Below are 6,000 nucleotides of genomic sequence, written 5' to 3'. Positions count from 1 at the left end.
TCTAATCTGAATTTAATCTGAGCTGTGCTGTTTCAAAGAGGAAATTAAAGACAACTCTCAGTGTCAAGAATTGAAACAGGCTCTGCTCCTCTCTTTCACCAGTGAGCTGTAGTCAGTGTGATATTAATTCCACTAGAGAGTGCCCGAACCCAGACTTTCCTGTGCTCGGTGTCCAGATAGACGAGGTGCTGTCCTGCTCGGCGTGCTCTGCACGTTTGTGTCACAAGTGGCGCAAGAGATCCTTAGGTGGAAGCCAGTGTAGGGACTCCAGGACAGGAGTGAGGGGATCTCTTGCACGAGACCTGATCAGGATTCTGGCTGCCCGATTCTCGAGCTCCAGACTGGAGTCTGTTCGGTGTGGGTTTAGATACTCCAGTGAGCAGGGTGTTGCAGTAATCAATTCAAGACAAACCTCAAATTCAAGTTCAAACTAGTATTGAGGTAGGAACTATCACCCCCTGCTGCTGGGGCTCTTTCTCTGGGACCCACCAGGAAGCTGCTGGCTGAGGTCTCTGGCTCCTGACTGACCAGGCCAACAGGATGGGCTGCCTGGTCTCCTCTCGTTTGTGACCGGTCTTCTGCCCGTGTCATGCGACAGGCCCTGGACGGCCGCTCCTGCCTGGCGACAGGTGATGTCAGAGCAGGGGCTGCAGCGGATTGGTGGGGACGGCGGGGGCTCGGGGTCTGTGTGAAAGTCCCCCGGTGTGCATCTGTCTTTCCTGTGTGACTGAGCCCCAGCGGTTTCCACAGCCCCTCTGACACCAGCAGCAGGAACTGCAGCTGCTGGGGGTCCTGTGAGACTGTCGATGTCTCCAGGTCTGTGTCAGGTGTCCACTGATCTCCGCTTGGAGGTGTCGGGTCCTGAGCTCGTGCTGTTCCAAGGACCGGTCACTGACCCTGTACGGCCCTGGTCACAGTGAGGGACCGGTCACTGACCCTGTACGGCCCTGGTCACAGTGAGGGACCGGTCACTGACCCTGTACGGCCCTGTGTCTCGTTGAGGGACTGGTCACTGACCCTGTACGACCCTGGTCACAGTGAGGGACCGGTCACTGACCCTGTACGGACCTGTGTCTCGTTGAGGGACTGGTCACTGACCCTGTACGACCCTGGTCACAGTGAGGGACCGGTCACTGACCCTGTACGGCCCTGTGTCTCGTTGAGGGACTGGTCACTGACCCTGTACGACCCTGGTCACAGTGAGGGACCGGTCACTGACCCTGTACGGCCCTGTGTCTCGTTGAGGGACTGGTCACTGACCCTGTACGACCCTGGTCACAGTGAGGGACCGGTCACTGACCCTGTACGGCCCTGTGTCTCGTTGAGGGACTGGTCACTGACCCTGTACGACCCTGGTCACAGTGAGGGACCAGTCACTGACCCTGTACGGCCCTGTGTCTCGTTGAGGGACTGGTCACTGACCCTGTACGACCCTGGTCACAGTGAGGGACCGGTCACTGACCCTGTACGGCCCTGTGTCTCGTTGAGGGACTGGTCACTGACCCTGTACGACCCTGGTCACAGTGAGAGACCGGTCACTGACCCTGTACGGACCTGTGTCTCGTTGAGGGACTGGTCACTGACCCTGTACGGACCTGTGTCTCGTTGAGGGACCGGTCACTGACCCTATACGGACCTGTGTCTCATTGAGGGACTGGTCACTGACCCTGTAAGGACCTGTGTTGCTCGGGAGACGCTGTGGAGGCACTGAGGAGACAGGGCCTCTCCCCTGCGCTCTCCCTGCTGCGTCGGTCAGGGTGTGTCTCTGGTGGCTTAGTGATTGTTAACTTGTGCTGTTTTGTCTCGAAGCAGAAGACGCGCTCTCTCTGCCTCTGCCTCTGCCTCACCGCGGTGTCTGGACCCGAGCCAGGGGCTCCCCAGGCACCGCTCCTCGTTCCTGTCCCAGGAGCAGAACCGGACCCCAGCCCGGCCCGGCCCGGCCCAGCGCAGGGAAGTGAAACCTGCTGGGAATCCGGGGACTTTCCGATGGAGAACACACCGGGCGAGTGGAGCTGGTGCTCAACCAGAGTTCCCAGACCGGGGATTTCCACCCCTGAGAAACCAGTCTCCAGGCCCAGCACGCGTGTACGCACTCGTTCACTGCTGGTGCACAAAATCCCTCGCTCTCCCGGGCGCTCTCCTCGCAGCTGTCCGAGCTGGGAATTCCTGGTTCCTGCTCCGGGTTAGGCAGCGGAGAGGATCTGGGTACACTCCGAGTACTGAGTGAGAGTGCATTCTCATTTCTGACAGTCTGTAGGACCAGGCCCTGAAGTTTAGAAACGTCCATTTGTAAAGCCGGTCTTCCTGGGTGTGAACAGAGAGAGAGGGTGCTCTTTCTGGGACGTTGTCGTTTTTCAGTTTTAAGATTTAAAATCAGCCTAGAGGAACTGCAGGGTTTGTTTTTCTAATCGCAATGTCTCTCCTGCAGTGAATGGGCACACCCTGCAGAAAAGGAAGTCCTGATGAAAATCGAGTCCACCTGAATCGCAGACCTCACTGCTGCAGGGTCCCCACAGGGGGCGCTAGAGAGCTGTGGCCGCCCTTGAGCCAGTAAGAGCCGCTCTGCCCAGTGACGGGTGACGCTCTGGGCTCCCAGTGGGGGGGCGGGTGGATCTGAGGGGCTTTTGTTGAAGAGTCGCATCGCTGTAGATCTGGGCGCCTGCCTCCTGCTCCACAGGACGCAGTGCTCCGAGTTTTAGTGTCCAGTGTGATGCACACCTGTCCCTGCTCCTCACCAGACGGACTGTCTGCTTCCACAAGGAAGAAAACTCTTTCTGAGTGTTTTTCCACACTACAGCACAGTCTCAAGCAGACACGCCAAGGGCCCCAATTTTAGAACTCATTATAAAATTATCTCTTTTCAAATATCTTCCCCTCCCCCCCTTCCAGGAGGAGTATTTCAGTCCTCATGTTCTAACACTGATCCTGCCTGAATCCTGTCGCCATGCTCTGGAGAACTCTGTGGACCTGCATTCTGACCCGACAGACACTGGTTTAATATCCTCACAGCGCAGTGCAGCAGGTGTCTCACACTGCCAGTCGGGAGCACAGTTTACAGTGACCAGGAGTCGCAGGGGGGGAGAGATTCAGAGAGCTTCTGACAAGCTCAGTTAGACAGGAGCTCTTTTTAGAGTGAACAGGATCGGAGAAAGAGATTCAGATTCTTCTGCAGTGCCAGTCTGTTCACACAGATTTACACTGATGCACCTGGAGGGACAGTGGCTTTCTGGTTCCTGTCTGCCTGGTAAAAACAATCTTGAATCCAGTCTCTGAAAGGCATTTTCTCCAGGGAACTGAGAGAAACTCTTTATCTCGAAGCGTCTCTATGTGAAGACGAGCTCACCCTCTGATGCTGTGATGAAGGTTTAGCGAGTGGAATTACACACAGTGTTGTTTGATAAGCTGATCCCTCTTTGTGCTGGTTTCTGACAGGAGCCTCAGTCAGGTTCTGACCCGACTGCTTTCAGAATGAGAAGGCTGGAGAGGTGACACTGCGTGATCATGCAGAGGAACAGGTAGCGGGTTTATTCCTGCTGGTAAGAGAAGAAGGGAAACGCAGGGTTTCAGGTGTGAGCCTACATTAGCCTGCGCACGCTGCCCACTTGAACTACGTGATCGTGTCTGGGGTCTAACGTGAGCTCGGCCTGATGTACTGTTTTTGGAGAGAAGCCTTCTTGAGTCTCCCGGCTCGGTCCCTGCGAGGACAGGCCTCAGGTCCCTGTGAGGACAGACGCACAGCGCTGTGATAACGCTGACCTGAGAATATCAGTGCCAGTTTGCTTGCCCGGTGCTGGGCTGATCTGGGCTTGTTGTAGAGCTGTGGAACAGGCTGACAGGAGGTAGTGAAGTGTTTTTGTTCCTTTGACTGGCACAGCGAAGCTGACCAGGGGCTTTCTGTGAGTGAGTGAGGCTGGATGTACAGGTTTGAGTAGCCAGGGAGCAGCAGAGAAAGAGACAGTACCTCTGAGATTCCCACCAGAGCATAAGATACTGTCTGTCCAGCAACAGATGATGCACGGGTTTTAGGAAGTCCTGCACATCCAGAATCCCTAAAAATATGTGTAGGAAGCTGTCTGTAATTTGGTTGTAATGAGCTGCATCAATAATGCAGGGTCATATTTCACCTTTAACCTGCTTGGCCCGAGGAATGAGAGTCTGACCGTGTGGACAAGACAGTTAGAATTCCCCTGTAAGTCCCTGCAGGAGTTCTTTAGGACCTGCGTGCTGATGGTGTCAATGGAATTGATGGTAAAAATGCTGGGAAGGAAATGAAGGGCTATTAACTGCTTCAGTCGTTAATCCTTTGACTGTACACTACATTTTAGGTAGGACTGTTGTTAATTCTATACTATGCTGTGTAGTGACAGGTCTAGAGATAATATTTGAATGTATATTGCAATCATCCATCTATTTTCTAAGCTCCTTATCCAGCACAGGGTTGTGGGGTGGCTGGAGTCTATCCCAGCAAGCAACAGGCACATGGCAGGCTACAGCCTGGACAGGACACCAGTCCATCACTAAACACTCACAGACCCAAGCACACACGCACACTCTCAGACACGCACTCTCACACCAGGGCCAGTTTTCCCAGAAGCCCATTAACCCCCCAGCCAGTCTGTGGACTGTGGGAGGAACTGGAGCCCCTGGAGGAAACCCACAGGAACACAGGGAGAACATGCAGACTCCACACAGACAGCACCCCAGGTCAGGCATTTGACGTGGGGCTCCAGTGCCGCTGTATCGCCCATGTATATGACTGAATGTGGTTACTCAGGGCTGGCTGGTGTTTGTGTGTCTTTACAGGCAGTTATGCTGCTTTCAGGTAAGTAAATGAATCACATTCTGTTCAAGCTCAGGATCCTCATTTACTTCACAAGATGGGGTTAGATAGGTTCTGGGAGAGAGATGGGGTTCCCCTAGTGCTTAGATCACCCCCCTTTTCCCTTGACATGAAGATCTGCTCCCTGTCCGACTTGCCATGGAATTGCCAAGACTTTCCTGTCACAATACTCCGAGCTCTGTCCTGATATTTACTTCAGCCGGATGACGACCAGTCTTCTGTGACTACTGTCTACCTGGCAACTGATGACACAGCCCCAGCGTTATTTTCTGATTGGCTGTCTGGAGGTCCAGCCTGAAGAGCGGCTGCCGGGACTTTTTGAAAGCGGTTTGGCCGGTGAGTTAGTTTCCCTTTTCCACACAGCGTGAAACTGACTGATATTTAACTCTCTAACGCTAATAATACTGACAGTACGAGAGCCCGCGCTCACAGAAGCTCGCTGCCTGGCAACTGGTGACACACAGCTACGCTAAAAATACAATTAATGATGATGTAGTTTTGATATCCACTTCAAAAGCACAACAGAAACCATTTTTTTCTGCATGCAGGACTGCGTGATAGTCCATGCAGTAATTATTAAGGTACCTTTCTTGTAAACCACTGAGTTATAAATGTTACTGTTGTAGAAACCAAGAGATTCGAGCCTGGAGTGTCCATAGTAATAATAATAATAATAATAATAATAATAAAAAACTTTAATTTATATAGCGCCTTTAAAGGTGGCTTCTCAAAGCGCTTTACAGGATGACAACAACAATAAACAAGAAGACTACAACAATAAATAAGAAGATTTCACAAGACAGGACACAATTATAATTACAACAATCCAACAATACCAACAGAGGAGGCCGTGGAAGGTGGTATTAAGAAGAGCAGAGGGGTGAAGAATGGAACAGTTCAGTAAAGGCTCTTCTGAAGAAGAGGGTTCTGAGTCTGGATTTGAAGGAGTTTAGAGCAGGTGACTCTCCGATATCCTTGGGCAAAGAGTTCCAGAGCTTGGGGGCAGAACAGGAGAAGGCCCTGTCACCCCTACAATGTAGACGGGCTTGGGGGACAGTAAGGAGGGCAGAATTTGAAGAGTGGAGGTTGTGAGGTGGGGAGTAGGGCGATAATAGTTCAGACAGGTACTGAGGTGCCGAGCCATGCAGAGCCTCATAGGT

This window comes from Atractosteus spatula (assembly GCF_055471065.1).
Source record: "Atractosteus spatula isolate fAtrSpa1 chromosome 10 unlocalized genomic scaffold, fAtrSpa1.hap1 SUPER_10_unloc_1, whole genome shotgun sequence".
In the NCBI taxonomy this organism is placed as follows: Eukaryota; Metazoa; Chordata; class Actinopteri; order Semionotiformes; family Lepisosteidae; genus Atractosteus; species Atractosteus spatula.
The sequence above is the reverse complement of the archived record's forward strand: the minus strand, read 5'-3'. Positions refer to the sequence as shown.